This window comes from Empidonax traillii, unplaced genomic scaffold (genome assembly GCF_003031625.1).
Source record: "Empidonax traillii isolate 1590-97213 ecotype Southwest subspecies unplaced genomic scaffold, ASM303162v1 scaffold369:size587591, whole genome shotgun sequence".
Taxonomy (NCBI): Eukaryota; Metazoa; Chordata; class Aves; order Passeriformes; family Tyrannidae; genus Empidonax; species Empidonax traillii.
The window spans coordinates 273,162-284,516 of NW_020955562.1; the positions used below are offsets into that span (position 1 = coordinate 273,162).

Sequence of the window (11,355 nt, forward strand, 5' to 3'; positions counted from 1 at the left end):
CAGGAGTCATAAAAGCCTCCAATTGCACTGCACAAACCCGCGGAGTATATTTTAAGGGCCCCTGAGTTTTCATTTTGCTGCTTTTATGGGAACCCATAAAAGCCTCGATGAGCACAAACCCTGATTGGCTCCTCAGCACGGAGGTAGTTAAAATTACAGCCGACGACAAATTGTTCCAGTCTATATAAATCAGGGCTTTGCCTGTGGTGGCAGAGGGGAGCTGTGCTCCCCCTCCCCGTCCCCAGGGTCCATGTGGGACCAGTCCCCACCCCTGGTCCTTTCAGACACACCCTGGTTGTCCTGTTACAGGACACGATGCATCTTGCTGAGTGTTGTTTTGCTGCACTGGCCTCCCCTGGGCACGGTTTTCTGCTGCATCACTCGTCCTGCATTATGCACACACACGCTCCATCCCTGCTCCCACCTTCCCTGCTCCCCCCAGATGCTGCCCCCTAACCCTTCCAACCTGAACTATTCTATAATTCCACGATCATTCACATCCCAGAGGCATTGCAGGGCTGTCCCTGCTCTCTGTGCACAAACAGAGGGCTCGACTGGCTGTCACAAGGCAGGGACAGACCCCCAGCACATGGTACTGGTTGTGATCAGAGCTGCTGGGGCTTGGCAGGGTTTTGAGGCTAAATTATGTTTCTACTGAGCAGTGTCACTTTGTCAAAAGGGAAATATTTCATAGAAATAGCTTGTTGTGGGTTTGTTTGGTGTTTTTTGTTTTTTGTTTTTTTTAGCCTTACCTGGCTAGACTGAAATAAATAAGAGTGGTTGAAATTCAAATGGGATGTTTGGAAATCACAGCATCAGCCCTCAGGGGGTGGTGTGACCTGAAAACAGGAATGAGCTTGGGATGAGTCCTGCCTTCCCTGCTGCCTGGGGCAGGGAATTGTGTTCTTGGTGGGAGTCTCACCTGCCCAGCTGCTGCAATGAGAGGGGTGTGGTGAAGGTCGATTCCTGGGAGAAAGGAGGCAAAGCACGTGTAGTTGGGGCCATGGAGTGGTTGCAGCAGCGAGTTGGGTGTCTGGATTTGTAATGGAAATTTCCTTGACTGTTTTCCTCCTCTCTGCACTGTTCAGGGGATAGTGAGGTCAGGTTTTAGCTGCTGAGTGTGAACTGTTCTGCCCTCCCTGAGCTTCCTCACCTCATGCCCGTGGGCTTCTCAGCAGCCAGAGTTTTCCTCTGGGATGTTTCCACCTTTTTCCTTGAACTGGTTCTCACCAGAGGGATGAAAACTCCCTACCAGTGGCCTCCTCCATTGCTGTGACCACCTCCTTTTCCCCTGCTATGTGCCCAGGGCATTGCCCCCTGTGCAAGGCCGTTGTTTGGCGTGGTCTGCAGGAGCTGGGCTGGCTCCCAGGGGTCAGACCAGCAAAGCCAAGCTCAAGGGACCAGGTTCATGTCCCATGTCCCCTCAGAAAGGGACCAGCCAAATCTCAGCTGTGTGACCTTCCAGCCTGGAATCTGCTTGTCACAGCTTGGCAAGGAGAGGAAGCGATCAGAAAGGTTCTCTTTGCTCTGCGAAGATAAATGTGTCTTATTTCTGTCTTGCTGTAGCTTTATATAGTAATTATATCAACTACAGCTGATCAAAGCATTTGTTAAAGAGAAAACTATCTCTCCTTTGCTTTTGTTACTGTTTGCAGCCAATTTGACAGGCTTTATATCTCCGACTACATTTTCTCTTATTTTCCACGCTTGATTTCTCTTTTTCTCTTCCTTCCCCCTTGTTGGCACCTGGCACATAGATGGATCTCCCTCCCCCCCCTCCTCTTCCCCTTCCCCCTCTCTCCATCTGGCTTAATAAAAATGTTTTTTAAGCCATCTCAGGGACTCAGGAGTAAACAGCAGCAGTCATGGGAGTGATCAATCTACCTGTGCCTCCTGTTTGGGGTGAGGTGTGACTGGGGCAGCTCAGCCAGACAGGATCCCCTGCTTTTCTATTTTCCACTGTTATTGTTTCTCCAGGTGTTTATGAGGGTTTAACCTCTCATCTCTGAGTTTTTCATGAGACTGGCACAAATGGGCTGCCCTTTTGTCCCAGCCATATCCACAAATCCCAGAAAGCGCATCCTTGCTGCTTCTTTAATATTATTTTTTTTTTTTTAGGATTCCTTCTTTTCCTGTTGACTTTCCATCTTTCTTTAATCTCATTTAAAACCTCTCTCTCCTCCAACGTCTGTGCTTCTTTCCCTCTCTCTCTGTTCCTGGCTTTATGGCCAAATGCTTTAATTTATCTGCCATACAATATCTCTTTACCGCCGTTCTGGGGATACAAATTGTTTGAAAGACGTTGCAATAATATCCAGGCTTGGCACATCTGTTTGTCAGAGCGCAGCGTTTCCAGCTCAGCCGCTCAGGGACGGGCAGGAGGAGGGTATCTTCCCCTGCTTGAGCAGCTGGGGAGGTGAACTGTAATTACCTGAGCTAAAACTGAGCTGGGATTGAGGGTTCCTAAGATAAAATGTCCCAGAAAGCCCCTCCTTTCCCAATATTACTGCCCCTGATAGCAGCCCAAATGATTTGCACCCTGGTGCTGGTTAGTGATTAATTCACTCCTTGCGTATTGAAAAGGCTTGAACTGACATTTGGATGATGAGTTCTGCACCAAAATATGAGCTCAAATGGAGGGATTTGGGGTCAAACTGTTGGGGATGGTTGTGAATTCATGTCGGGGTGATGATCTGGATCTGTCCCCGATGACAAAGGTGCTGGGCTTGTGCTGTTGGGGGTGGTTGTGAGGCTGTTTGTTGGGGTGGTGATCTGGCTCTGTCCCTGTTGACAGGAGCTTTTAGGTGCTCTGTTTGCTTTGCATGAAGGGCACACCAAGCACAGGGACAGGAGCTGCAGAGGGGTGGAATGGCCTGGTTGGAATTGCAGAGTGTCTCCCGCACTCTCAGAGGTGATTTATTCCTGATGATGCCTTTCAGCAGAGAGAAACCAGCTGCCTTGGGCAAGGCTGGGGCAGAGGCACCCGCTTGCCTTGGGCTAGGCTGGGTTTTGCGCTGTTAAACCCCCTCAGTGGTTCTGCCAGGCAGCAGTTGCCTCCCTGGTGGTGTTTTTAGCTTTCCTTATCAATGCACTTCATAACTCCTAATGCACATTGATTGCTGCCTATTTCTCCTTTTATTTTTGTGTTATGCTTGATTGCTGCTTTAGCAATAAGAATAGGGCTTTTAGCCAAAATTGTCTTTTTTGGATTGCGGAGTCCTGACTTTTTGGCTCTCTAATAAGTTTTGTGTTACGAGCCCACATTTCTCTGTTGACATTTTTCCTTCCAGCCAATTTCTCCCATAATTTTCCCCCGCGTTGGAAATGAGTCCTTTTGAAGCCCTGAGTATATATATTACTGATTGGGGCAAGCCTTTATTATCCATTGTGAATGTAATCAGGTCCTCATCACTAGTTTCTTGATAATCACTGAGCACCAGTTCAGTCATTAATTTCGTCTTTATCCATCATGTCTTCTTTCCACGTTATTTGCTAAATAGCTCGGACGTGATTGCGACACTCTCGGCATCGGAGCTTGTAACTCTTTGCTTCCTTAATGTGTTTACACTGTCAGGGTAATGCTGTCCCCGGTGCTCAGGTCTGTGGGATTTTACTTTGAAGGATGCTCAGGCAGCTCCAGGGAGCCTGCACTGAGGAGATGAATATTCTTTTGTTGGGTGATCACCGCTGATGGTCTTTAGACCCTGATGTTTCAATACCTCCTGCCCACGAGCTCTAATTTATTATCTCCCCAAATCAAGCTCCTCAGGACTGACTGAGCTGTTTATCTTTTCCCTGTTTGCAGCATGGTGTAGGAATTCATCCTGGTGTGTAATTTCCCTCCTGTGCCTGCTTGGGTCGGTAGCAATCCATATGTATCCAATAGGTCGAAGAGAATCAAAAGCTCTAAAAGTAGGAAAAGAAATGGATTATAGCAAGGACTTTGTCGGGCCGGTCGTTCTGATCGCTCTGTAATGCCAATAATATCACCTTGCTTCCTGTCAAAGAGATTTCCCAGTTCTTGCTGCCTCTTGGGAAGTCCTGCAGCACAGGAGGGGGGAGGGAGGGATGAGTGGGTGCAGAGGCAGAGGGTGAATGGCTGCTTTGGGTGGCATCACACAGAATCACAGACTGGTTTGGACTGGAAGAGTCCATAAAGATCATCTTGTCCCAGCGCCCTGCCATGGGCAGGGACACCTTCCACCAGCCCAGGTTGCTCCAAGCCCTGTCCAACCTGGCCTTGAGCACTTCCAGGGATGGGGCAGCCACAACTTTGCCAAGAAGGGTTGGTTTGCTCACTGACCAGCCTTGGAGTCTGTGCCCTGCTTGCCTTAAATGGGGTATCCTCACCAAACTAACACGCCCTAATAATTTCAGGGGTTAATTAGCCAGGACAGGGCTCAGTCCTGCCGTGCTCAGAATTTCTGGTACCCAAACCAGCTTTCTTACACCTGCCCTGAGCCTCCCTCTGCTCCTGCTGCATCGTGCCAATTAGGGAGACCTTCAGAGCCTGTCGAGAAGGGTTTTCAGAGCTCCTCTGAGTTCTGCCAGGTGAAAGCTGAGGCTTCAGGCATTAAAAACCCAGACTTCCAACTGCTGCTGATCCTTGAACCGGTGTAAAAACGAGCTGAGGGATGACAGGGGCCTCAGGGGGGAAGACACAGTGACTTGCAGGATTGAGCCGAGTCCTGGAGACACCTCTGCTGTCCTCCTCCTCCTCCTCCCTCAGGGATGTGCTCTGCTAACTTTTTTTTTTTACCTTGACAAGCTGTTGTGTTCCCTCCTGGCTGCTTCTGTCTCATGCCTTGGCTTGGTCTGCAGGGATTGAGCACTTTACATAGGGAATGAGTCTTGCCACGATTACATTAGGCTTATAAAAATTTTAAAAAAACAGATGCAAAAGGCCTGTGAAATCTGTTTCAAGCCACAGACTGATTTTTTAGCAATGATAGTTTTCAACAAACATCCCCAGAAGTGGGTTATTTGGTAATTCTTGCTGTGTCCTGCTCGGCTGGCAGTGCCTGCCCACAGGCACAGGTCGGGACACTCACCCTGCTTTGGGGGTGGCTCATTTTGTGTTCCCCCACCCTTGTTTGGGGTGTTGGAATTTGGCCTCAGGGAGAGGTAGCTGAGGTTGGTTTGGGTTGGAAGGAACCTTTTAGGCCAAGCTCCAACTCCCTGCCATGGGCAGGGTTGTCACCCACCAGATCAGGTTGCCCAGGACCCACCCAGCCTGGCCTGGTGTTTTTGAAAATAGTGTTTTGTTGCCACTTGGACCAATTGTGTGCTCAGGACAAAATCCCTTTGACCAAAAATTGGAACTGTAAGTGGGGTTTTGGTGGGTACAAAGATCCTCAGCCTCATCAGGGATCAACAGGGAGCATCTCCAAGGGCAACTCATCCCAGCCTGTGCTACATGCTGAAGACAATTAGGAGAACTTGTGCTACAGGACAAGCTCAAACTGCTGCCATTGATATGAAGATGGTAATAAAAATCCCACTTGGAAAGACAAATCCCACCTTTCCAGAGGCAATGCCACTGGCTGGTGGCTGCAGCACAGGGAAAAATCCCAGTGCCCTGCCTGCTAAAGCAGCAGCCTGGGGTGCTGTCAGTCCATCCAAAACCAACCAGCAAATGGACTTTAAAATTTTTGATCGTGTCCCTTCTCCCTTCTGACGCACCTCTCGCCTGGCGGTCACCTCTCCCCGTTCTCACTCACAGTTCCAGCTTCCCTTCCTCCAGGGGCATCAGCCCCTCTGGATAATGTGCCCTGACAGCTCCTCTTAGCAGAGCTTTCAGCATCGGTGCACAGGGCTCTGTGGGAATGGAGGAAAATCCACCTGGTAAGTGCTTTTATGGGCTGAAAACAAACTGCACCGAGCACCCAGCCCAGGCACCTTCTGCCATCCCCAAAGCCGAGCAAAACCTCGGGAGGCTTAAAAAACACGCCGTGGCTCAGCTTTGGGATTTTTCTCCTCTCTTTTTTTTTTTTTTTCCACAGCTGTGAAAAAGTGAAGGATGTGGGAGATATTTTTGCCAAGAGAAAATTAGGTGGTAGAGAAGTGCTGTGTCTCATTTCTCAGTCCACCCCCAGGTCCCTCACAGTTCCCAGGGCAGAGGAAAGGGCTGGAGAGGTGGGAGCTCCTCATGCCCTTGGCATGGGCACAGATGCTGCACTAGGACAAGGCACCTGTGTTAAATTCAGGCTGTGCCATCAGGATGAGTCTCATTTTTTCCCAAATCCCCCTCATTTCTGAAAAGATTAACGCTGCACTTTCAAAAATCCTGGGTTTTTGATAGCTTCTTCACTTTATTTTCCCTTTCTTCTTCCTATTATCTCTCCCTTCCATCTCCCCTCTCATCCAACACTTCTCACTGCCATTCGTCTCTTTGCTGTGCACACATGGAGAGGGTCCCTTCTGTAATCCAAGCCTTGGGACCATCCTTTGGTTTTAATTAGGAATGAGTGAAGGCACCAAAGTGATTTGTAAGGGGCAGCATCCAGTGGTGGGATGCTGATGCAGGGATGCAGAGCTGGGTCCTTCCCGTGCTGCTGGAGAAGGAGCTGGATATGTTCCATTTCTTTGTATGCTTTATAATTTCATCTATTGTTTTAGGGTCATATAATTTACTTTGTTTTAAATACAAGGGCTGCATAAACCACCATCTGTATTATTTTGTGGACCCTGACATAAATTTCCGTTATGGGGCTTATTAAAATGTCTCGTTAATACCCTGAGCATCGACAGTGCTTTGCAAATGTGTGGTTTTTCTCCCCACTGCCTTGTGAATTGACTGGATTTATCCCTGCCTGGAGTCTTTTGGAGGGGGATGCTGGGAGGGAGGGAGCATCTTTTTTATCTCTTCCTGTTCAGCGAAGCTTGTGCCCCTCGTAGGGGCTCCCAGGCCACCTCGGTGTGAGTAAGTAGAGGGCAGTGAGTCCTGCTGGGACAACTCAGCCATCACATACACCAGGATTAAGGACTGGAAAAGCTTTTATGAAATATGTGTTCCTCTTTCTTTTTACCCTACCCCCCTCTTCCCTCCCTCAAATCCAGATATTTCCTGCGAGTGCTGCTGTTTCATCGGAGCAGGGCTTTTCCTGGAAGAGGTCTTTCTTATTCTGCTCAGCGCTTGTGCAGTGTCTAGCCAGGCAAAGATCCCCTTCTCCATGTGTTCCTAAGCATCCTTCTAATAACCGTGGTTAATAATGAATGACAACCATTAAATCACTTTAAATATGTACGAGCAGCACGATGGAGACCCTTGGTTCCCGGCACTGGTAATGCCAGTCAGGTGTGGATAAGCACGTTGCTCTCTTGTGCCACAGCCACAAAAGGGGGGACCCTGCAGAGAACTGGGGTAATTTGCCTGGCTGCTGCTTTATTTAGCAGTAATGCCTGGAAATGGAATGGGCAGAGAGATTCCCACGTCTGCTGGGTGGGTCAGGAGGTCATTAGTTCATCGTGGCGCCGACGGAGATTATGGGAGGCAGCAGCTGCTCTTCCTTTGCAGGGCTCGGGAGGGTAAAGCTCGTTTTGTGGGAGCTTTATTCCTGCAGGCAGAAATAATCCAGATTAGAGGGACCTGCTGTGCTCGTGGGAGATGCTGAGCAGCCATCCAGGAAGGCCTCTGTGCCCGTGGACTTGGTGGCTGATTAGGGGCTGTGCTACATCTCTCTGTAGATATCCCAGAATCTCAGAACATGCCCAGTTGGAAGGGACCCACAAGGATCATTGAGGCCCCAGCCTTTTCTCATAGGGGAGAAAGAATGACAAAGTGGAGCAGAATGACATGAAAAGCATGTCCTGCTGTGGCAAATCCCCCTGGTCCTCATTCCTGACCAGCTGAAGTGGGGCAGAAAGGAGGAATGGCAAAGCAGGATTGGGGAATGCTGAGGGAAGGGCAGGAGTGTGGAAGGGGAATGGTTAAGTTTTTTAAGGTACAATCATTACAGCAATGGGAAGGAGGAGGAAAAAGTATTTTTTTTTGCTTTTTGCTTGGCTTGCAATATCGAAAATGGGGGGAAAAAATCATTTGGGATCAAGCTGGAATGCAACCTTAGTAACTGACAGCTGAAGGGAATCGGGGATTGATGCTGGGTTGACTGTTTCTCATTCAGTGAGAGCTGAGAAAAGCTTTGCTCGAGTCTTTTCACAGTGAGACAGGCCAGAAGGCCAAGAGAGCAGCAAAATCCTTTGGGATTGTGCCTGTAGAGGTCTGTTCCCGCTGCTGTTATTGGTCTGGAAAACCAGAGAGAAGAGCAAACTCCTATTGCCTCTCTTTTGGATGGCACCTCAGGCTTTGCATGGATAAATCCCACAGGTTTTGGGCAGCATCCTGAGGCATCCCTGGGATGCATTGTTTTCACCCCTGCCCCGTTGGTGCTGGGCTTCCCTTCCTTGTGTCACAGCTGGGCTGGTTGACCTGGCCTTCTCCTTCCTTCTCCCACGCCAAGGTGGGAATTTCCTAGTGATAACTGGCTCGTTTTTCCTGGATGAAGCTGCTACAATCTGAGTAGGATGTGATACTTCTTCCCAAGCCCTGGCAGAGGCGATGCTGCAGGCTCTGGGCAAGTACTTTTATAGTCTTTTAAGGTTTTCAGAGCCACTCTTGGAGGGCCGTTAAGACCTTCGGCTGGTGATAATTGGATTTGTAAGACAGTGCAACATGTGATAAAGTGCTCTTGTTGGACAGGATCCCAGTTTTCTTCTATCATTCCTATTAATGTGATAAATGTCGCTGTCTCAGCTGATAGGGCCGTGTTGGGTAATAAGATTGGAATCAGCTTTGATTTCTCCAGCTCAGTTCTTGCATCCCGGCTCGGCAAGAGCAGGCAGGGAGAGACCTGGCCAAGGTGCCCATCACTGGGGTGGGGGTCTGTGTCCCTTCATTCCTTGCCTTTTCCTGGCTGGAAGGGCAGGATTTGAAGAGATGGATCCAAGGCAGCAGCTTCAAGCTTTCAAACCTCTCATCACGGGCTGGGTGAGGAAAAGTGGCCTTGGAGAAGCTGGAGCAGAGGGTTGGATGTGTCAGGCAAGGAAACCTCTCCTAATTAAAGCTGATAGCAAACAAATACAGGACCAGGAGTACAGCTGGGAAGCACAAGTCCAATTTGGAACTGAGCAGCTGTGAAATTGGTCCCACTGACCACAGCTGGGGCTGGAGGAGGAGAGAAATCAGAGCTGGGAGAAAGTCATTATGGCTATAGGTGGTATTATTGCTCCCTGTATGACTTGATGTACCACAGTCTACAGGAGATCCTATTTCTTCTGCTCCTTGGGAGTTCTGTAGTTATCCAGGTCCTGGACTATGGATGAGTAGAGGGAAAGGTGGCACTTTGGTAGCCCAGTGTGCTCCACCTCCTCTTCCATGGTGTTGGCAGCCAGAATGGGCAGAAGCTTTCCTTTCCACCATGCTGAGGCAGAATAAAGGGGGTCAAGGTGAGATTTTTCCATGTCACATCTCCAGTCTGTTGGAGAATAATGAGTACTCTTTGTGTGGAGAGATGAGAGATTTCTTTTAAAATCAAATTGTCCTCTAGCTGGAGATGTTTTTCCCCCTGTCCTTCTCTGTGTCTCTCCCCTGGAGATGTGTTGTGCTTCGCTGATTCCTTGGGAATGGGATGTGTGCGCTTGGGAGGATAATGCTGCAGCAGCAATCCCGTGTGGGTGAGCAGTAAATAGTTATGACATCCTGCTCGTGGCTTTTTTGTAGGACTCGTGCTTTTTCCTTGCTAAACAAATGCCAAATGAAGCCTCCTTCCTCTACAAGGGTGGTTTGAAGAGGCAGCTGGAGGCACCAGCCTTTGAAATGAGGTGGCAAACTGAGCCACTGCCTATTTCTGCTGAATGTTTTGTGGGAAATGAGGGCAGCAGGAGGAGAGTGTTGTGTCCAGCCTCCTGCCTGCCCCTTGCAGAGCTGCCAGCCACGGCTGGGGACAGACAGAGAGCTGCTCAAGGATCTTAAAACATCACTGCTGTTTGGTGTAGAGGTGGGTGATGAGCAGACACAAGTCATTAAACACCCCCTGTGTATAAACTCGGCTGCAGGGACTTTGCCAGCCACGGGAGCAGAAATCACACGGCAGCACCGTGAGGCTGCTCCAGTGATCACCCCAGAGCTCTTATCCTCAGGTCCTCTTACTTAGAGACCAGCTGCTCGCTGCACTCAAAGGGAAAGAGGAGCACACACTGTTCAAACAGCCAGGCAAAGTACCCTGGGCCTGCTGAGCCCAAGGTTGGTAAATGTTATTTCCCATCGTCATTGGCTTCCCGGAGTGTCTTTTCCACTGGCTCTGATTGCCTGCCTTTCCCACTCTGGGAAGCTGGGGTTTTGTCCTTTTTGGTGATTGCTCTGATCTATAAAAAGAAAAAGGGAAGGCCAGCAGGCAGCAAGGAGGAAAATCAAAATTAAAGAGCAAAAATATTCGTAAATAAAAAACACCCAAACCCCAAATGATTTGCCCCGTTTGCCATCCATGGCTTGGAGGTGATGTAGTTGAGCACTTGGTACGAAGCTGAGCAGGGCTGGGCAGGATGCAGAGAGTAGGAATTGCAGCAAACTGCTCCTATTCTGGGATCTGGGAGGTGAACTGTGCCTGAACTGTCCTCCTGTGGTAGGAGACAGAAGACTGAGAGGAGGAAACTTTGCCTCTTCCTCCTTATCTTGTTGAATGTGGATATATATATATATATATATATGGTATCTTTCTATGGTAGTGGTTCTGTACCATCACAGCAGGGCAACCAGAAGGATTCAGTGTTTGGATGTGCATTGGGTTTTGCTTGGTTGTGGTTTTGCTGTGTCAGGGGATGTTTAGGTTGGATCTCAGGGAAAGGTTCTTCCCCCAGAGGGTGGTTGGCACTGAACAGGCTCCCCAGGGCAGTGGGCACAGCCCCAAGGCTGCCAGAGCTGCAGAAGGGTTTGGACAACGCTCTCAGGGACAGGGTGGGATTGTCGGGGTGTCCTGTGCAACTCCAGGGCCAGCAGTTGCCTCAGTGGTCCTTGTGAGCCCCAATTCAGGATATTCCCTGATTCTGTGTTTGGACTGGGAACTGTCTCGTTCCTCTGCCAAGTAGAACCGACCCCAGCCCTCTTATCACTCCAAGGTCTTATCTCTGCCATGCCTACTCATTGCTGTCAGCTGTGGCAGCTTTTGCTCAGGGAAGGAGTGTCAAATATCCCCCAAAAATATGCTCTGCAAGGACGAGAGATCCCAGAGCAGAGCGGAAAAGCAGCTGCTGCCTTATTACACCTGGCCTTGGACCGGCGAGTCCATCATCGCGTTGTCGGGACTCTGACACCTCGTGTAGCACAGAAATCCTGCTGGGTATAATCAGTGTTAGACAAGC

At 49.4% G+C, this 11,355-nt stretch overlaps 1 protein-coding gene across 5 annotated transcripts in view; it reads left to right on the plus strand.

Annotated features, from left to right (window-relative positions):
* The window catches only part of LOC114061891 (protein CEPU-1), a 339,159-nt gene that overhangs the window by 236,492 nt on the left and 91,312 nt on the right, over nucleotides 1-11,355 (plus strand). The gene's annotated exons all lie outside the window — the stretch shown is intronic.